Source organism: Gigantopelta aegis, chromosome 9, assembly GCF_016097555.1.
Source record: "Gigantopelta aegis isolate Gae_Host chromosome 9, Gae_host_genome, whole genome shotgun sequence".
In the NCBI taxonomy this organism is placed as follows: Eukaryota; Metazoa; Mollusca; class Gastropoda; order Neomphalida; family Peltospiridae; genus Gigantopelta; species Gigantopelta aegis.
In genome coordinates, this window is record NC_054707.1 from 17,971,531 (window position 1) to 17,994,530 (window position 23,000).

Below are 23,000 nucleotides of genomic sequence, written 5' to 3' on the forward strand. Positions count from 1 at the left end.
ATAATGAGAGAGGAAACCCGCTGTTGCCACTTCATGGGCTACTCTTTTCGATTAGCAGCAAGGGATATTTTATATGCACCATTCCACAGACAGGGTAGTACATACCACGGCCTTTAATATACCAGTCGTGGTGCACTGGCTGGAACGAGAGAACCGCAAAAGAAACGTTCGAAATGTAAGTGAGTTTTCAATATGTTTATTTTTAAATATTCGAATATATGACTTGGAACATCTAAGAAAGTCCTTCACATCATTTCTTCACATTGACGAGGAGGACACAACCACTACAGGTAGTTGTTGCTACGTTGCAAGTCAATACCTCGTATGACCCCCCATGAGCGTTGACCACGGATACACCTCTCCAGTATAAGGAATTAATCATTTTCATTTCAACTTATTTTCATGCTTATATCCAATTAAGGTTCAAGCACACTGTCCTGGGCACACACCTCATCTATCTGGGATGTCTGTCCAGGACAGTGGGTTAGTTGTTAGTTGGTTAGTGGTTAGTGTGAGAGAGAGAGAGAGAGAGAGAGAGAGAGAGAGAGAGAGAGAGAGAGAGAGAGAGAGAGAGAGAGAAGAGGGTGTAGTGGCTTTACACTTGCCCATTGAGCCCTTAAGAATTCGCTCTGGGTTGGAGCCGGTACCGGGCTACGAACCCTGTACCTACCAGCCTGTAGTCCGATGGCTTAACCTGCGCCACCGAGACCGGTAAAGGAATTAATACGGTGGTTGTTAAAGGCCTTTGAAATCTGAGCCCATATGCTTAAGAAAAGCTGCATGTAGATCTGCGGCAATTCTCTTCAATGAGCCGAATTAGGACCTCGGCCCCACAACTGCTTTACGGGATTTAAATCCAGACTGAGGGCAGGTCATGGCATGGTTCTGATATGGCGCTGCTGGAGAACTTCCCTGATGATGCTGGCAGTGTGGACACGGGCATTGTTCTGCTGGATCATGTGACTCTGAACACAATGCGAGGTCTAGGGTCTATGCACAATGTTAGTTCTAAGATTGATGTATCGGAGAGTCGTGACACCATTATTAATATTCTGAAAGACCACAGGTCCAGCGTTGTGGTTTATTCTGATTCTTCCCCAAACCATGATGCTTTGCCCACCCCTTGCATCTCTCTCCATGATACACGCTACTGTGTGACGTTCACCCCTACTTCGTCAGACCGTTACTCTGCCGTCCGCAGTGGAAATATAGTACCGACGTTATCTGAGAAGAGGACGGTTATCCATTGCTGATGGTGCCAGTGTTAGCGAGTTATTGCCCTTTGCAGTCGTTCCTGCCGGAGAGGGCGGGACGTAACCCAGTATTAAAGCGTTCGCTTGATACGCGGACGGTCTAGGATCGATTCACGTCGGTGGACCCATTGGGCTATTTCTCGTCTCAGCCAGTGCTCCACAACTGGTGTAACAAAGGCCATGGTATGCACTACCCTGTCTGTGAGATGGTGCATATAAAAGATCCCTCGCTGCTAATAAAAAAAAAGAGTAGCCCATGAAGTGGCGACAGCGTGTTTCCTCTCTCAATACCTGCGTGGTCCTTAACCATATGTCCGACGCCATATAACCGTAAATAAAATGTGTTGAGTGCGTCGTTAAATAAAACATGTCCTTCCTTCCTGTGGGTAACGGTTTGTCGAAATGGAAACCCGAGCAAGACGTCGACATGAGAAGTTGTTGGAGGTCAAGCGACGACGGACCGTATCAGCACTGATGGGTCGTCAGTGGCGGATCCAGAAAATCCATTTGGGGGGGGGGGGGTCAGTGACATGAGGTGGAATGCCAAGGGAACTTTGGGGGAGGTTTGACGGGGGATCGTAAAAAAAAAATTAAAATTACTATATAATAAAATTATAACTATCGCAAAATGTAGGGGGGCGCACCCACCCCCCCCACCCCCCACTCCCCCACCCCCCACCCCACCCACCCTAGATCCGCCTCTGACCATTGCTGAGTTCCAATGGTTTGATGAATTGTCTCAGTGGTCTTGCAGTTGTTGGCGCATAATGTAGCAATCTTGTCAAGGAGTGGTGACACGCGGTATTCAACTTGAAATGTCCCAACTGCTATCTGTCTCCCAGGTAGGTCATATACTCTTCGAAAAAAGTAGGGGAACTCTAATAAGAATTTACAATTGCCAAAATTGTAAGGTGTATTAGCTGTAGGGAATGGTTATATGATACTAGTGAATTAATTGGGCAAACATTACAACCGGTAGTTTAGTATTACAGTAGGTTTTATGACCACCAAATATCTTGAAGGACGATTGGGGTCAGAAGTGAAATTTAAAAGTTGACGGGTTTCTTTTTATTCGGTAAATCGCAAATTCAAACGATAAAAATGACTAAAAACAAAACAATAACAACTGTATGATCAACAGAATGAAAAAGATTGACAGAAATAATGTTTCACAGTGATTAATCGACCTTCCTGGAAATTGTCAAAATCGAGAATGATGCACGTGCAAACTATGGAATGCGTTTAGTTGTGTTGATAAACAGAGATGAACGTTCTTTACTAGGATGTCTGTGGTCCAAACGTATGTTCGGTCTAATAGTTGATATTAACATTAATGTTGCAGGTTCCCCTACTTTTTTGGAAGAGTATATATTCGAACATTTGCAAATAAACATATTGAAACCTCACTTACATCTGACATGTGGTTCAGTACCCTCTTTTGTTTTGATGGGAATTCAAACCAGCAGACATATAGACAATGGGAATACCTTTCCAATTTAAATGCGTAGTTTGTTGTGAATAAATCAATCTAATTAAAATTAGCTCCACTATTACATGTGGATCTAACAGCAGCCCGTTGGAGCTCATGTCCAGTCAACCTTTCATTCGACCAATCAAAACTTTACTTGCAAAATCGTGCTAGTGATTTGAAAAGAATTTGAAAACATTCGGGTTTATGCCAAGTGTATACGAAATGATTCGGGTGAATTACGAAGTATGCCGGAAACTAATTTCAATATAAAATTTTATATAAAATTCGTTTCAAAAAAAAACAAAAACGTGATGGTACAGCCATAAAATCTGTTTATACTAGTATACAATACAGAGTTTATTACTGCACTTTCCCCCCTGTTTTTTTCAATGTTGAAATATACCAACAAGTTTGCCTATTGCATACATAGTCTCGACCGATATTTTTAGAATTTGTATGCTCCCGAATAACGTTATAAAAGGCGAAGTGTAATTGGTCGATATTTAAATTATTATTTATAGATGAAATGTTACCTGGACATGGGAGTCCATGCAATGCTGTTAGATCTACTAATTTTAATCAGATTGTGAATAAATATGACTATTTGTAGATATAGTGTAATAATGTAAGAATAAAATATAAATATTTAGAAGCTTTCGTGGCATCATTATACATTATATCATTATGCATAGTTCTTAAAGATATGACACACGTTTGCTTTCGGTGTTTTCAGATGTGTTGAATCAAAATAACTGAAACAATCCTTGTAACATATTAGTTTAGTTTTATTTGTTTTTTGTTTTTTTCTTTCACAAAGGAACATACATACAACATATTAATGTTTGTAATATAAACCACGTTAAACTGCTCATAAATAACATGTTGAAGTATGGTTTAATTGTATATTGTTTAAAATGTTACTAATAAATAATTTACATTTACGATATTGCATTAATGGTGTTTATAGGGCCCGTTCAACAACTACGTAATGCTCTAGGGCGGAGGGGATATCATGCGGTGCGTTCCGAAATGTTATAGGGGAGGGAGGTGTGTTTGTGTTTGTTGAGTTACGTAAAGTTTTCAAATCTATTGACTCATTTTTATTTATAAAGTAAAATGCAGCCAGACATTGGATTTTTTTTTTTTTTTTTTTTTTAAATATATTATTGGTCAAATTACATCATTAGTACATGGAAAGTGTGTTGGGGCGGGGTGGGGTTTGGTATTGACGAGCGTCACGTAATTTTAGATGGGCGAGTGTTACAAGCATCACGTAATTTTAGATGGGAGAGCGTTACAAGCATCACGTAATTTTAGATGGGCGAGCGTTACGAGCATCATGTAATTTTAGATGGGAGAGCGTCATAGGCTCCATATAATTTTAGATGGAATAGCGTCATATACGTCACGTGATTTTAGATGTGAGAGCGTCATAGGTGTCACATAATTTTAGATGGGAGAGCGTCACGGGCGTCACGTAATTTTAGATGGGAGAGCGTCATAGGCGTTACGTTATTTTAGATGGGAGAGCGTCATAGGCGTCACGTAATTTTAGATGGGAGAGCGTTACGAGTATCACGTAATTTTAGATGGAAGAGCGTAACAGGCATCATATAATTTTAGATGGGAGAGTGTAACAGGCGTCACATAATTTTAGATGAGCAAGCGTTACGAGCATCATGTAATTTTAGATGGGAGAGCGTCATAGGCGTCACATAATTTTAGATGGGATAGCGTCATATACGTCACGTGATTTTAGATGTGAGAGCGTCATAGGCGTCACATAATTTTAGATGGGAGAGCGTCACGGGCGTCACGTAATTTTAGATGGGAGAGCGTCATAGGCGTCACGTAATTTTAGATGGGAGAGTGTCATAGGCGTCACGTAATTTTAGATGGGAGAGCGTTACGAGTATCACGTAATTTTAGATGGGAGAGCGTTACGAGTATCACGTAATTTTAGATGGGAGAGCGTCACAGGCGTCACGTAATTTTAAATGGAAGAGCGTCACAGGCGTAACGTAATTTTAGATGGGATAGTGGCCTTAGCGTTACAAGACGTCACATAGGGGAAGAGCTATAGAAGAAGAAAAACAAAAACAGCTAAATTTTTGCGTTATCTAATTGTTGAATGGTCCCATAGCAAAAATTGCAGAATGACGTAACAAATTGTCTTACACAGAGCAATTTATTTAGATGTTCTGTCTGACAACATCGACGTCATGTAACTTTAGTTCACAGACCACGTGTCCCTCTGACGTCATGATCACGTGCATGATCACTCGACGGCGATTGAACAACCTTTAAATGTTTTGAACGTCGTGTCATGGAGGCACATGTAGGTAGTGTGGCTTCCGTAGTACATCCCACATATTTCACACACCTCCATAAAGCGCTCCGCTTTGTAACCTTCGGGAATCCTGTTTAAAAAAGAAATAAAAGCCAACGTTTATTTAAAGGGACATTCCTGAGCTTGCTTCATTGTAAGATGTTTCCGACTAATAAAATATTTCTACGATTAAACTTACATATTAAATATATTTTCTTGTTTAGAATATCAGTGTCTGTATATTCAATATGTTTCTGGTCGTTTTAATATTTGTAAGAAGGCCAATCTGCATTTTGTCTTCAAATAATTTCGTACGTACAAAAAAATATATTTTAGAAAATAAAATTAAATTTAACCTATTACAAATTTTAGAGCGATCACAAATACGTTTAATATACAGCCACTAATATTTTATGCAGAAAAATATATTTGATATGTAATTACAATCGTTAAAAAGTCTCTGTTAGTCGATAACATCTTTAAAATTGCATCGAACTCAGGAATGTCCATTTAAGAAGTGAACGTGATAATTGTTGACGTCAATGCAAGTATGAACCACAGAATCACTTTGCACGCTGTATGAAGGGTGTAGCGTGTTAGCTCCGAAACCGCTCATATATTTATATAGTCTCTAAAGTTGTTCTGTGCAAATGGTTCATAGAAGTACTTCCATGAACGTCAAACAATATTACGGGGTTTTTTGGGTTTATATATATATATATAATTCCAAGTGTATAACTTTTAAATCGATATAAAATACTATTAAATAACAATCGAACTATTTCTTCAGGGAATTAATACACTGCACTGAGTTCGGGTTTGCCCTGTGTGTGTGTGTGTGTGTGTGTGTGTGTGTGTGTGTGTGTGTGTGTGTGTGTGTGTGTGTGTTCGTGTATATATATATATATATATATATATAGGCAGGCAGGCAGGCAGCCATACATACATACATACATACATACATACATAGATTGATAGATTGATTATACATACATATATTACACACACACAGAGAGAGAGAGAGAGAGAGAGAGAGAGAGAGAGAGAGAGAGAGAGAGAGAGAGAGAGAGAGAGAGAGAGAGAGAGAGAGAGAGAGAGAGAGAGAGAGAGAGAGAGAGAGAGAGAGAGAGAGGTTATAGTTACAGAAAATACCATTTCATAATGGTCGGGCATCCAATGATAAACATTTTGCGAGCAAGAATGCCCCAGCACCCACTCTTAAATATGGTGTGCTTTCACTTCTCAGAAGTAATGTAGTTGTAAGTATACTTACTCTTTTAATTTAGATTCCTGTGGTCCAAACGACTTGAACGGGTAGCCCATGGCACAGGCACAGAATGATACCAACAACAGCAGCATGAATGTATTGGATCGGGTCATTGCAGCTGCAGAAGAAAATGAGGAATATATCCTTAATGCAGCACTTTGTTGGCTGTTGTATTTCTCATTACATTTTAAACTGCGGTGTGTGACATTTAGTTCTTTTGACACTTGTACTAGAGTCAGAGAGGAAACCCGCTCCCGCCACACACACAAAAAATGGATTTTCTATATCCACTTTCCCATAGGACAATACATACCGAGGCCTTACATGTAGGGTCCATTGAATTATTACGCTGCGCTCGAGACTCAGAGGGTGGATGGGTGTAGGTCCAAGTGTGGTATTTCATGAGGTGGGTGGGTGCATTAAACAAATTAATTCATATAGTTATAAAAAGAAAACGTTTATTTTATTTAACGACGCCACTAGAGCACATTGATTTTTTTTTATCTTATCATCGGCTATTGGACATCAAACATCAAACATCTGACACTGGGTTTTTTCAGAGGAAACCCGCTGTCGCCACATAGGCTATTCTTTTACGACAGGCAGCAAGGGATCTTTTATTTGCGCTTTTCACAGGCAGGATAGCACAAGCCATGGCCTTTGTTGAACCAGTTATGGATCACTGGTCGGAGCAAGTTGTTTACACCTACCCACTGAGCCTTGCGGGGCACTCACTCAGGGTTTGGAGTCGGTACCTTGATTAAAAATCCCATGCCTCGACTGGGATCCGAACCCAGAACCTACCAGCCTGTAGACCGATGGCCTGACCACGACGCCACCAAGGCCGGTCATATAGTTATATGTGTTATAACTAGACGTATACACACAACAACGATTATAAATCGAGTTGAAATGCGTATGAGCGCTTTGCATCATTATATTATTATACCCATCGTGTATAAATACATTTTCATGTGGTGTATTTGTGAAGAGGGGAGTTTGGTAGTACTGTCAACCTGAATAAACGTTATACAGATTATGCTCTACAAAAAAAAAAAAAAAAAAAAAAAAAAAAAAAAAAAAAAATGGAGCCTGTACGCCTATAGTTAGAAGTTTATGGACAGACACAGTTTATTACAAACACACAAAAGAATTCAACTAATGAAACATATATCGATCAAATACTTGTAATATACATGTGTATATATATACTAGTATATATATACTGAGTCAAATTAAAAACTTCACAACCGATTCATCTTGGCTAATTAGCAAACATGGCAGCAGAACGGGTTAAATAAGGTATTTTTTTATTTTATGACGTCCAAAGAAAGAATAGGAATAAATGTTGAGTCAAAAATCTGTTCGATGCGCCCACGGCATTCGTCAAAACCGCAAACAGTCAAAATGGTAATTCACAAGCAGGGTCGTCTGATGAAATCACAGGTTCAGTAGCGCGTATGCCCTCCATGTGTACCCACAATTGCAAGGCAACGCCTCCTCATTGACTACCTGATGCGTGTAAAGACTGCATTAGGAATACGTCGCTATTGTTCCACTAATGAGGCACCAAGTTCCTGCAAAGTCTGTGGAGGGTTCCTGAGAGTGCGCAGGCGTCTTCTCAGCACATCCCAGACATGCTCGATGGGATTCAGGTCGGACGACCTTGAAGGCCAATCCATGACATTGATGCCCGCGTTCCTCGGGTAATCCCTTGTCAAGATGGCCGTGTGGGGTCTGGAGTTGTCATGCTGAAAGATCAGGCCTGGACCATGAGCTGCCAAGAAGGACACACGTTCTTGGACCAGCACCTGGTCGCGGTATACAGCAGCGTTGAGGTTGCCACGGATGACAAGAAGTCAAGAACGTCCATTTCCACAGATAGCACCCCAAACCAATACACTTTCGCCTCCGAATCTGTCAATTTCACTGACACAACACTGAGCATGACGTTCACCACGTCGTCTCCAAACACTCTGCCTGCCATCGGCAAATCGCAGTGTGAACCTTGAAAACGACTCTATTCCATTCCCTCCGAGTCCATCGCAAGTGGCGTTGTGCCCCCAGTTTACGTTGACGTCGATGAAATTGGGTCAAAATGGGTCCAACATATGGGCGTCGTGCGTGCAGGTGAGCGGTTCGCAGCCGATTTCGGATTGTTTGCGCGGACACCCGATATCAGAAAGGTTCATTACTGGTTGCTGTAACTGTCTTGACATGGTTGCGGAGGTGACGTAATACAAGATCTGCCTATGGCGTCACACGTGGTCTACCCGGTCGGGGGCGATCAGGTGTGGTAACCGTTTGTTGTACTTGTGTCCGCAGATCATAAATTGTCCGTCGACTGCAACCCAACGCCCTTGCAATGTCAGCTACTGATATGCCGACGGCACGTTCACGCTGCACATTTGTGAGGCGTGGCATCGAAACAGGTCGTAACAAATATCGTTTTAATGTGTTTTTTCGTTGTGTCAGACTACTATGAGCAAGTAACGATGAAAACACGTGTGCTATTATAGTCACGTGACCAGTGGCACGTGCAAAACCACTTTTGCCTCAATGGTGCTGTGCACGTGCTATGGATCGGGTCACGTGGACTATGATGGGCTTCACATGGAGTGTAGACATTGCCATTACAATATTTATTCCTGAAAAAACACTGCTTTCAACACTCATTGACTTTATTCAAATTTTAGATTGTGAATTTTTTAATTTGACTCAATATATTATAATACTACTCAAAAGAATTTAAGGGTCAGACGATATTTTCGACATTATTTTCTGAATGTCAATTATATTAGCTAGACCATAATGTCACGCATGGTATTGTTCCATTTTGACGAAAGTGGGTCTAAGAAACCCATAAATGAATTAAAATCCACTGTCATTGACACTGTCGACTAGTTCTAATGGCGAAAACATGCTTACATTTGCACTTAAATTAGGGCGAAAGCGAAAGGTCTGCTAAGTGCCCATAACTTGCTTTTTCACAAAGCGCTTCATTTGCACGCTTTGCACGTGTATTCCATGTTCCCAATGCTGAATTTCCGTATAATTGGAGCTCGCGTTCGTGTACGGTGCACACTCCAAATTCGACAATGGTACAACTTCAACTGACTATCGAAGATCGAGGAAGGGCTATTGCTTGGCTTCAGGATGGCAATACGCAAAGAAATGTTGCTCTGAGACTTGGTGTCAGTCAGAGTGTCGTTGGCCGACTGTGGCAACGGTACCAAGCAACGAATTCTGTTCGAAATCGTCCACGTTCGGGAAGACCCCGAAGCACTACAAATAGAGAGGACCGCTACATCACCAATATGGCTCTACGTCAACGCACAACCACTGCACGCCGATTAGTGACAATCTGCGGACTGCGACTGGAACTCGAGTGTCTGATCAAACCATACGCAATCGTCTGAGAGCCAATAATCTACGCTGCCGTCGCCAGGCTGTTCGACCACCACTCCTACCACGTCACAGAACGGCCAGACGTCACTGGTGCACGCTTCATCTGCGGTGGCAACGTGTTCAGTGGGGTCGAGTGATGTTCACTGATGAGTCCAGGTTTAGTCTCCAGTTCAACGACGGTCGGGTTCGTGTCTACAGACGTCCTGGGGAGCGCTTCGCTGACATTAACGTTAGACAACGTCACCGGTTCGGTGGTGGCAGCGTCATGGTGTGGGGCGACATCTCTATCCACCACAGGACCCCCCTCTATGTGGTGGATGGCAATCTGAATGGAATCCGCTATCTGAATGAGATTATCCGGCCGTTGGTTCTCCCAGGCCTTCAGCAGATTGGCGGCGGGGCAGTTCTGCAGGATGATAATGCCAGACCCCACCGCGCCAGGGTGGTAACAGACTTTCTCAGACAACAAGGTATCGCCAGGATGGATTGGCCAGCATATTCGCCTGACTTGGCCCCAATAGAGTACGCCTATGACGAATTAGGCAGGAGAGTTCGGGATAACCATGCCCCTCCGGCCAACCTTCATGATCTGGGTCAACTTCTTATGGCAGAGTGGCAGGCGTCTGATCAACAGCATGAGGCAACGATGTGTCGAGTGTATTCGCGCCAGGGGTGGATTCATACACTATTAAACGAATGTTCTAATGTGTAAAATCCATGTTTGACAACCTTCAACTTTGACAGCATGTCATGTGACTTTCTTGTATACAGTGACGTTTATTTGTGGTTTTTTGTAAATATGGAACAATAAATAAAAAATTTGGTGTAGTTTACATCATCAATCTAATACACTCTGAAACTTATTTGGTTATAAATTTTTGACCCTTAAATTCTTTTGAGTAGTATATATAATATCAATAATGCAATAGATATTATAGCAAAGCAAATAACACATCTATGAATGTAATACAGTCAAATAAAAAAGTAAAGTTTGTTTTATTTAACGACGCCACTAGAGCACATTGATTTTTTATCTTATCATCGGCTGTTGGACGTCAAACATATGGTCATTCTGACACTGGTTTTCAGAGGAAACCCGCTGTCGCCACATAGGCTACTCTTTTACGACAGGCAGCAAGGGATATTTTATTTGCGCTTCCCACAGGCAGGATAGCGCAAATTATGGCCTTTGTTGAACCAGTTATGGATCACTGGCCGGTGCAAGTGGTTTACACCTACCCAATGAGCCTTGCGGAGAACTCACTCGGGGTTTGGAGTCGATATCTGGATTAAAACTCCCATGCCTCGACTGGGATCCGAACCCAGTACCTACCAGCCTGTAGACCGATGGCCTAACCATGACGCCACCGAGGCCGGTACAGTCAAATAAGTCAATAACAGACAGTGCTCTTCCACTGAGCTACATGGCGCCCCTCGCTCATATTTTGGAGAAGAAACGTACTAAAATTCTGTGTTGTTTTACACTATTTTACCAACCTCACTGAGATTTCAATGAGTTTGATTTATGGAGAAAAAAACCAGTCGTAAATTTCATTTTAAGGGTATATATTAAAAATAAGCTCAGCCTTGATATAAAAATATACTTAAAAATATGTTAGCAGTTTCTCATTTTAATATTCAGGAAGTTCTAAAGGGGTTCATTCATCTTCCCCAAGTTCAGCTAGAGAACGTTTCACTAACGTTCGGGAACTACTTGACTGGTTCCCAAAGTGGTCATGTAATTTAACGTGAAGCGCATAAACCATATCGGCGGGCGTTTTTTTCTGCTCGGTCTGGCTGAACGTAGCCCAATTACGAAAAGGTGACGCAACACGATACGAGTGTCTTACGAGTACGAAAATAGCCGATTTTTTGTTTTGACAAATCTGGTTCGATGCACTCGTGTCGTGTGGCGTTGCTTTACGCTTTAATAAGAGGTAGGAATGATAGGACGAGTTTAAAATGTCATGATAGGAGAAATGGGGGTGTATGTCAAGAGTTACGTCACATTTTATTCATAAACTAATATAAATACAGCAAGTTCTGGGCCTCGTTCCACGAAGCGATCTTAGCCCTAAGATCACCGTAACTGCACAACTAACATATGCATTTAAGGTGATCTTAGAGCTAAGATCGCTTTGTGGAACGAAGCCCAAGGCTAATTTGTTCCTACAGAATCAATCTGATTCATATTAACTCTACTCAGGCCCCCCCCCCCCCCACACACACACACACACACACCCGCTCAAGGCGAATTTTTTTTTCATATTCCGATTTTTAATGTGGTCAGAAAGCAGCTCGGCTAGCCAGCAGAAAACACATCAGAATAGCCCTAGAGGGGGTCAATTTTCCAAAATTTTCGGCCCAGACCCCCCGCCACGGGCTTCGCCAGATACCTCGACCCCTCCCCCCCCCTCCCCTGCAAAATTTCCTGCGCACGCCTCTGCTACTGGTCTATAGTAATTAACCAGTGGAGCTAATTTTAATTAGATTGCTACAGAATTGGATGACTGTTTACAAACAATGAAACTTATTAATGTGGACTATATCATTCCCACGATCTAAGTGAAAAGAAGGCGGTTTTAGCCACGGGAGGTCGGGTCCTGTGCTGAGTTTAGCCACGGGAGGTCGAGTCCTGTGCTGAGTTTAGCCACGGGAGGTCGGGTCCTGTGCTGAGTTTAGCCACGGGAGGTCGGGTCCTGTGCTAAGTTTAGCCACGGGAGGTCGGGTCCTGTGCTGAGTTTAGCCACGGGAGGTCGGGTCCTGTGCTGAGTTTAGCCACGAGAGGTCGGGTCCTGTGCTGAGTTTAGCCACGGGAGGTCGGGCCCTGTGCTAAGTTTAGCCACGGGAGGTCGGGTCCTGTGCTGAGTTTAGCCACGGGAGGTCGGGTCCTGTGCTAAGTTTAGCCAGACTGAGCAGAAAAAACGTCAGCCGGACTTGTGTATGCGCTTCATGTTAAAAAGAATGACCACTTCGGAAACCAGTCAAAATAGTTCGCAAACGTTAGCGAAACCCGGCTAGCAGAACTTAGGGATGGTCTGAGGTTATAGGTGTATGGTTAGTACCAATCGATGGAACACCGATGCGCGCTACGCTATTTAACCTGCAATGGCGTAACCAGCATAAGGCAGACGAGGCGCTTACTTCGTCGTGAATTTCCCCAGATTTATTATATTTTTCCCATGACACTGATATTTATTTTACAGGTCTGGGTTTGCCACGGCGTTTTGTTTTTTTCCTCTGGCTACACCCCAGGCCTGTCTCTCTATATATATATTAACATAGGCTGTATAGCGCAGCGCGCATCGGTGTTCCATCGACTGGTACCAATCATACACCCATAACCTCAGACTAGGACCCAAACGCCCGTGGTTTTAACAAAAGCATTGTGTATTAGTAGAGTGAGTATGGTCTTGGTGTTACAACATTTTCAGTGGCGTAGGAAGGTGCCAACAAATGGTAGAGGGCACACTTTTATATTTACACACTTTTACACTATTATATATTATATTTCGATATGACGCATCATAGACTAAAGCAAAATATCTGGAAAGTGCACCCCCCCCCCCCCCGCCCCCTACGCCAGTGATTTTATATAAGATTCCACAGAAAAGTCAAAGTTTTGCATTAAATGAAAACGGTTCCATATACTGAAATAATAGCCAAAATTACAATTTTATCATCACATGTAAGTCACTGAAAAACGTAATCTGACTTATAACATGCCTAATATAAATGTCAAATTTAACATATTAAATATGCTCAATAAAATTAATTAAGGGCCAATAAAAAAAAAATGTTGCATCTTTTTTCTCTTTTTTTAAACTTTATTTTTTCAGTCCCTCAGATAAAAACACTTAGCCCATGTAGAGAGGTATACATGAGTTGTTCAATCAGGGCCGGAGCTAGGATTTTTTGTTTGAGGGGTCAATTGAGTAGTTAATAGTTTAAAACTCCTTAAACGGTTAAGCAAAGAATTTTCTTTAACACCCCCCTCCCCCCGTCCCTCGCTAGCTACGGTCCTGTCAATACAGTATTAATACAAGCAGAGAGAAAGCTTCTTTTTTTAATTCGGCTTTTTCTTAACCAATGTTTAAAAGTTATCTGTGATCAAATCTTGCTAAAATAATAAGATAAATTGTTTTGGGTTTGTTTTTTTTCAAAACGTATACTGGCTCTTAATTAATTAAAGGGACATTCCCGAGTTATAGACTAACAAAGACTTTTTAACGATTGTAATTGCATATCAAATATATTTTCTGCATAAAATATTTGTGGCCGTATATTAAACGTGTTTCTGATCGTTCTAATATTTATACTAGGTTAAATTTCATTTTATTTCAAAAATATATTTTTTTCGTACGTACGAAATCATTTGAAGACGAAATCCAATTTGGGCTCCTTACAAATATTAAGACGACTAGAAACGCATTGAATATACCTACACTGATATTCTAAACAAGAAAATATATTTAATATGCAAGTTTAATCGTAGAAATATTTTATTAGTCGGAAACATCTTACAATGCAGCAAACTCAGGAATGTCCCTTTAAGTGAAATATGTACTATTCAGTGCAATGTAAAAATAAAAGTAAGATATTTCCGATATTACTCAACACCGTGGCACTTACCGTGTTTGGTATCAATCCGATCCTTTAGAAAGTGATCGTGTCGCAGGCCCGTTTGCGGCCTTTATAAGATACGCGTGGCAGAGTTTTTAACGGATTAATTTTCTTAACTGACAAAACCCACAAATCTGTGTGGAGAATCTCCGTTTTGCTGGATTTAGCTTCCTAGAAAAATATTTGAGTTTCGATGAGCATGGACATTGATGCCGACTAGCGAGACATGCAATTTCCGCGAGTTACCGAACCTTGCAACAAACCGTCATGTTTGTTCCACGTCTGGGCTTTGGTCCATGCAGGATTTACAAGCTTAGTTCAGTAATGAATTCTTGCGTCTATGAGGACATATAATACAAATCGTATTGCAAATTAAAGCATTCAGACAAGCGGCGTCTTGATGAGGGCGAGCGCTCGCAAACATGTTAACTGTTTTGTCATATGGAATTCATAGACGCAAACATCAGACTAGCAACTCGCTTTCCTTAACAATTACTTTTATAATAAATCAGTCTGATTGTCTTAAGAAACCTTGATTCTATTTTCGTAAATCAACAAATATTCTGGGGGTGGGGGTGGGGGTGGGGGCGAGCTATTTACGGGGTATGTGCTATCCTGCCTGTGGGATGGTGCATATAAAAGAACTCCTGCTACTAATGGAAAAATGTAGCGGGTTTCATGACTAAGACTATAGTATATGTCAAATTACGAAATTTTTGACATCCAATAGCCGATGATTAATAAATCAATGTGCTCTTGTAGTGTCGTTAAACAAAACAAACATTTACCAATAGCCGATTATTAATCAATTATTCTGCTCTAGTGGTGTCATTAAAGAAAACAAACCTTAACTTGATACCCGGTAACTTTTTTTTCATCTTCAGATGGACTTAAATGCGACTTCGTTGCATATTTTTTTTAACAAGATGTGTTTTTAAAGGTACCAAAATTACCAAATGTTTGACATACACTAGCCGACTATTAATAAATCAATGTGCTCTAGTGGTATCGTTAAACAAAATAAACTTTAACTATCTTTTTGGTGAAACATTTAGTTTTCGTCGTTTTAGGTGAAGACCGGCCTCGGTGGTGTCGTGGTTAGGCCATCAGTCAACAGGCTGGTAGGTACTGGGTTCGGATCCCAGTCGAGGCATCGGATTTTTAATCCAGATACCGACTCCAAACCCTGAATGAGTGCTCCGCAAGGCTCAATGGGTAGGTGTAAACCACTTGCACCGACCAGTGATCCATAACTGGTTCAACAAAGGCCATGGTTTGTGCTATCCTGCCTGTGAGAAGCGCAAATAAAAGATCCCTTGCTGCTAATCGGAAAGAGTAGCCCATGAAGTGGCGACAGCGGGTTTCCTCTCAAAATATGTGTGGTCTGACGCCATATAACCGTAAATAAAATGTGTTGAGTGCGTCGTTAAATAAAACATTTTTTTTTTTTTTTTTTAGTTGAATTGACGGACTTGACAGCTGTGGCGGCAGTGCCACCGGCGGGACAGGATATGTTCCCCTTTCGAGAACACCTGATATTATCACTGTGTTGACAGTGATTCATGAATACATGCCATCATCACTTCTGTATTTGTTCCAACGAGCTCCGTCCTGTGCTCGTTTTGATTTAGTAAACTATTCTGGGAGAGGCAGTCCTCAGTGGCGGTGCAAGGGGGATGAAATCTCCAATAAAGGATCTTCTCCGGAGTGGCCATCCTCCTATAGACGAGGCACTAGATAATTCATGGTATCAACCACACTATTGTCAAATACACATTAGACTTTGTATTTTGCAGAAATACAGTTTTAATCACGGATAACGCTTTTTTCAGGACTCCTGAAATATTTTTTAATTCTTTTTATGAAATTCATTTCAATACAGATAATTTTTCAACATGACGCATCATGGACTAAAATGATATCTGATGCTATACTCGATTTTGACCCTACGTATGGGGTTTTTTTTTCTGGTGAAAATCTTAAACATTTATCAATGAAAAAACAAATGAAACAGACTTGTCAGCTGTTGGCGGTGCCAAAGATATTTGGCTAATACCTGATATCATCAGTCTTCACTGTGTATCATGGGTGTGATCCATCGCAACTGTTTGATGACACCATTAGGGCATCCCCTGCGCGTGCTGTAACCTCACCGTGGTGCAGGGGTGTAACATTCTCTTTGAGAATGGCCAATACAGCACAAAATTGAAGTTTTGAGTAAAAGTCAGTATCCGTAAAATTCTGTGATATTGGTGTTTCTGCACAGTTCTTTACACTGTGTTTTTGTTTAAATCTTGAATTTTTATATTGATGTTGATCATCAGTTTATTTGTTTGCATTACCATAGTTTGACACCCAATAGCCCATGTATTTTTTTCGTGCTGGGGTGTCGTTAAACATTCATTCATTCTATTCCATTAGGGCATACTGATTTTATTAATCATCGGCTATTGGATGTCAAACGTTTGGTAATTTTGACATAATCTTAGAGAGGATCTATTATATGCACCACCCCATAGATAAGCTGGCATATACCACGGCCTTTGATATACCAGTCGTGGTGCACTGGCTGGAATGAGAAATAGCCCAATGGGCCCACCGACGAGGATCGATCCCAGACCGACCGCGCATCAAGCGAGCGCTTTACCACTGGGCTAGGTTCCGCCCACGCGACTGTCTAATTCACCACGATCTTTGTGCAGGTTTGGATTTGTCAGAGCAGTCCTCAGAAGCAGGACAATAAAAATAATAAAATGAAAACGAAAACAAAAACCACGAATACAGGCAGCCTACAATTATTTTTTCAAAACTCGAGTTGCCTACCCTTAAGCCAGAACACAGCCTCGTTTTGCTCTTATAAAAATTTACAACATACCACTAGGCTTGGGCAAATCCAGGTAGAATTTTTATGCCTAGCATTTTCTTAGGCCATTTTGGGCCACTGAATACAAATCCGGTGGAATTTCTGTTTGGTCTACGGCCACGTTTTATATCCGGAACTGTAATTTATTCAAAATGGCGGCCATAGTACGTCATTTGCAATGAATTAAAAAGTGTTCACAGCATATTATCCGTGTAATATATCCATATATAGGTTTTGGCGGTTGCAAAACATGAATATGGCACTTATAAGTAGCTTAGACTTCATACAGAGACTCTTTGTGCATTTATGCACTAACAATATAGTATTTCACTGGATGTTTTTCAGTAGTTTGAGCGCACTCTTAGTAATTGGTTCATGTGCTGACCACATTTAATACAAGATATTGAAAAAGGAAGATACCATCCTATGAACCGTGCTGTTTTATCTACACAGCGTACAGAGAACAACAAAAATAACTTATCCGCTGACCCTGAGGACAAATAGATGTGTATCAACCAAAAATAAAAATGGTGACTTCCTAATCAGCAGAATGCTTTCAGTATGCAATGTACTAGTTGGCTTCCAGTAACTAGAAAGAGCAGTGCAATGAAATTATAGGTAAGGAGGTTTGTATTTGATTGGATAATAAAAGTGTTTACAAGACGCACTCGGCACATTGTATTTACGGTTATATGGCGTCGGACATATGGTTAAGGACCACACAGATATTGAGGGAGGAAACTCTCTGTCGCCACTTCATGGGCGACTCTTTTTCGATTAGCAGCAAAGGATCTTTTATATGCACCATCCCAAAGACAGAATAGTACATACCACGGCATTTGATGTACCAGCCGTGGTGCACTGGCTGGAGCGAGAAGACAGACAAAGCAGTGGTTAAACAAATATTGCTTGACTATGAAAAAATCCAGAATAAATGAAGTATAAGAATGGTTCAAAGCCAAAGTCAAAAAATATTTTAAAATGTCGATGACTGATTAATTAATGCGATAGTTATAATTTTATTATATATTAATTTTATAATTTTTACGATCCCCCTCCAAACCTCCCCCAAAGTTACCTTGGCATTCCACCTCATGTCACTTTTTAGTCACTTGAAACCTTTTTTTTGGTACATAATATAAAGAAAGCGTGCTACTAATAAGATAGGCAACAGCGAAACAGTTATTGTTTTGGTTCGTATTCGTGAGCCTGTTCATAGGACTCAATGAAGACGTTTCCTGTTCTGTCCACACTTTGTGTGCAAACATTACAGGATTGTTTCGGGAAATTTATGCCATCCCTTTTCAACAATAAAGATATAGACCCATGTTTTGGTATTAAAGATGACGAAGATATGACCCACTTACAAAATGTTCACTGAAGCTGCTAACAAAATAGTGAAATTCCATGATATTCTGTAGAAAAAGGTGATATTTTTAGTGCAAAAAGGCAGGAACGACCTCTACATGAAATATATGCTATCTGAAAGTGTCCTTTTCGTGGTCTGTGACCCCCACCCCCCCCCCCCCCCCCCCCCCCCACCCCCCCCCCCCCCCCAAAAAAAAGAAGAAAAAAAAGAAAGAAAGAAAACCACAACAAAAAACAAACAAACATTTATAAATATATTACATGGGGTGTAGGATGTAAAAGCTACAAAATACACAGAATGATATGAACAATTTCCGCCATTTTGAATAAACTGAAGTTCCGGATATAAAAAGTGGTCATAGACAAAAAGATTCCACCGGAATCGTGCTCAGTGACCAAAATGGCCATAGAATAACGAGACACATTTATCTAATGTAGAAAAAGTATTTATTTGCCCAAGCCTAATACCACATGTTAAAGTTTGTTTTGTTTAACGACACCACTAGAGCACACTGATTTATTAATCATCGGATATTGGATGTCAAACATTTGGTAAGTTTGACATATAGTTTTAGAGAGGAAACCCGCTACATTTTTTTTCCATTAGTAGCAAGGGATCTTTTATATGCACCACCTTTAATATAACAGTCGTGATGCACATACTGGAACGAGAAATAGGCCAATGTGTCCACCGACGGGGATCGATCCCAAACCAACCGCGCTACCACTGGGTTACGTCGCGCCCCGCATACCACATGTATGCAGTGAACGTAATCATTCGGGACAACAGGAAAATTCCCTAGCACCCTTGAAATACCACTTGCTGTTAAATGTAAAGTATTCAGATAATTTCGCTTCAAGTTGTACACTACCAAACACTTCTGCATGCACATCTACACAATTTCTCTGTCAAAGGTTACATGGCTGCTATTTTGAGAAAGTTCAGCAGTCGCTTAAAGCCGCACACCCTAGTTCCATCCAGCGAAAATAAATTATAATTTGGTTAATCTACACACCTGTAACACACTTAGATCACGTTTTTATCAAATGGAGTGAAAAAGCAGGTTTTATATCGATAAATACCATGGGAATCCCCATGTCCCAATTGCTTGAACTAATTTTGAAAGTTTGTATTCTGATGTCACCGGTAGATGTCGCTCGAAGCATAACAATGCCTACGTCACGACAAATTTCACAGACTTGGGGTGCGTTCTTTTCACCTCTCCTGGACATGTTCCAACTGTTCTATCCTGGTTGTATCCCCTCTCCAGATATCGTAGGACTTAGAAAAATTATTGGTTTTAAGGGTTTGTAACGTTTTGTATTGAGATACTTACTTGTCTGAACTTTATTGTTACTGAAAATGTTCACGAACTGTGAAGAAAAATCTCACAAATGAACAACAACAAATCGGATGTTGATTGCGCGAACCGTGCACGAGAAAACAAACCGAACCAAAATGATAACGGTCACGTGGTATACCAACGTCTGTGACATTGAAATGGAAATATCCCGTCTAAAAATAGATTAGACCTTGTCAGCTCAACGGTTTTTTCTCAAACGTGCGGCCGTATTTCGGAAATACAAAAAATGCATTTTGTGGTATTACAAACACCAGGATTACCAGGATTACCAAAAAACACTTCAGGTGAATGGAAATGTATATTCTAAATAATAAACGGTAAGTAAAGTGCAATTTTATTTGTGAAAAAAAATGGGTTTAATAGCGAAAAACAACGCCGTAATGGTTAACAACTAGCCGTAACTAGGGTGTGTCCCTTTAATACCATCAAAGGGGGAGGGGGGTGCGCACCTTTGATTATTGATATTGAATGTATGGGGTGCGCACAATCCCTTGATTTTTAATGTTGAATGTGTTTGGGGTGCGCACCATCCTTTGCTTGTTGATGTTGAATGTTTTTTGGTGTGCACCATCCTTCGGTTGATGATAAATGTTTATGTAGTGTAATCCATCGTTTATTTGTTGATATTGAATATTTCTGTGCGTGCGCACCATCATTTATCTGTTAACGTTAAATATGTTTGAGGTGTACACTCATCCTTTGATTGTTACTGTTGAAACTTTTTAGGGTAGACACCCGTCCTTTGATTCTTAATGTTCAATGTGTTTGGGGTACGCACCAATCTTTTAATTGTTGATGCTGAATGTTTTAGGGTGCGCACCCCTCCTTTGATTGTTGATGTTGAATGTTTATGGAGTGTACCCCATCATTTTCTTATTGATACTGAATACTTTTTGTGGGTATGCACCATCCTGTGATTATTGATGTTGAACGTTTTAGGGTGCTTTTGGTAAACTGGAATTCTTCTGGATAGCTATACGTGAAAAAAAAAGATAAAAAAAAGATTTAAAAAAAAAGATAAAAAATAAATTATGCAATCACAAATGCGCAAATAAACATAAAATATCCAATATGTGCCATGTATATAACGTCTTCCCTTTCTATTTCAGCAACAAACACAGCTGTACTTATATGTGATTTCATTTTAGGATTTTTTTTCTTCTTTTTTTTTCTTATCCCATTGCCCCCTTTCCTTTCTCTCCTTTGAATTCCATCTAATTTTTTCCCCGATCTGGCAACTCCTCCTATCTTTCAACTTCTTTCGCTATCCACCTCCATATCCATCCCAGTCCTCGTCTCTCTAACCGCAACAGGTGCTTGTCTCTTGTGGCTATCTGTGCCATACATCTGCCATTCCCCATAAAGCTTTTAGGTGTGGCTTAGTCTGACCACTTCGGGGAGTGTTCAGTAGTTACTTCTGGCATTTTAAGAGGCCAAAATAACCGTAAATGAAATGTGTTGAGTGCGTCGTTAAATAAAACATTTCCTTCCTTCCCTGTTCAGAGGCACTTGTAACCACCTACTATACACCCCTACTACCGGCGGTCGTTAGTTAGTGCCGTGGATCAGGCCAGCTTTATTAGCGGCTGAGAACGAGGATGCCAGGTGGGTGTAGGGAAATACACAGAGACTGCACCCGTGAAGGAAGTTGAGACAGGTAGGCGATGGTGAGGACAGCTCAGAAGACAGAATTGAAGGAAACTGACAGAAAGGGTCGAAACAGACTGAAATCGTGGAAGAAAATGGAAAGTTTTTCATATTAAAATACTGAGAATGATAGGGAGAGAGCTTTGACGGGATTTGAACCACTGTCGTCAGCTTGATTGTCCAGCAGCTTATCCACTAGATCACAGAGCTCACTTCATTTTAGGAATTAACACTTAATATTTTATTACGGAGATGCTAAGCACTTTTTAAAAAACAGTTTAGTCATTTTTGTGGATTCACATATTTTTAAAGTGATAATACATTATGTACGGGAATGTAATAAAATAAAACATGTACTAAACTGCACGAGGAAAGAATGTTTAATATGTTTGATCTTGTTTTCGTTTTCATTTCAACTTATTTTCGTGCTTATATCCAATTAAGGTTCAAGCACGCTGTCCTGGGTTGTCTGTCCAGGACAGTGGGTTAGTTGTTAGAGAGAAGAGGGTGTAGTGGCACCCTTAAGAACTCGCTCTGGGTTGAAGCCGGTATCGGGCTGCGAACCCTGCCTACCAGCCTATAGTCCGATGGCTTAAACACTGCGCCACCGAGGCCGGTCTTGTTCTCGTAAGCGTTTATCATTGCGACAATATCACTGTGACGTTGTTTGAAGATGAAAGTTATGGCTTCAGCCATAGGGCTACACTTCGAATTGATTGGAATCTACCTCTTACAAGTTATATGCAGATACATATTACCACGACCTTTGGAGTATTGTTTGTGAATCTTATTTGTAATGGGAAAACCACAATGGATCTGAATGGTATACACATAGTTAAAGTTTGTTTTGTTTAACGACACCACTAGATCAGCTATTGTATGTTAAACTTTTGGTAATTTGACAGTCTTAGAAAAAAACCGCTACATTTTTTCATTAGTAGCAAGTTATCTTTTATTTGCACCATCTGACAGACAGAATAGCACATACCACGGACTTTGGTATACCAGTCGTGGTGCACTGGCTGGAACGAGAAATAACCCACAGGACCCACCGACGGGGCTCGATCCCAGACCGTCCGCGCATCAAGCGAGCGCTTTACCACTGGGCTACGTAACGCCACCGCAACTGTAATTCACCACGACCTTTATACAGGTTTGGATTTGTCAAAGCAATCCTCTTACACAGTAGTACAATAAAAATAATAAAACAAAAACAAAAATTACCAATACAGGCAGACTACAATGTTTTCAAAACTAGTTGCCCACTTTTGAGCCAGATCACAGCCTGTTTGCGGTTATATAAATGGCAGCATACCACATGTTAATTTGTTTTGTTTAACGACACCACTAGAGTACACTGATTTATTAATCATCAGCTATTAGATGTTCAACAATTCGGTAATTTTG

General features: G+C 40.7%; 1 long non-coding RNA gene across 1 annotated transcript; it reads right to left on the reverse strand.

The window, feature by feature from the left end:
- Positions 1-4,898: 4,898 nt before the first annotated feature.
- On the reverse strand, positions 4,899-14,648 carry LOC121380417. Its single transcript, XR_005958931.1, has 3 exons — positions 14,361-14,648; positions 6,327-6,438; positions 4,899-5,144 (listed from the first exon to the last, which is right to left on the reverse strand). It is a non-coding gene; the product is annotated as an uncharacterized LOC121380417 (long non-coding RNA).
- Positions 14,649-23,000: the final 8,352 nt, after the last annotated feature.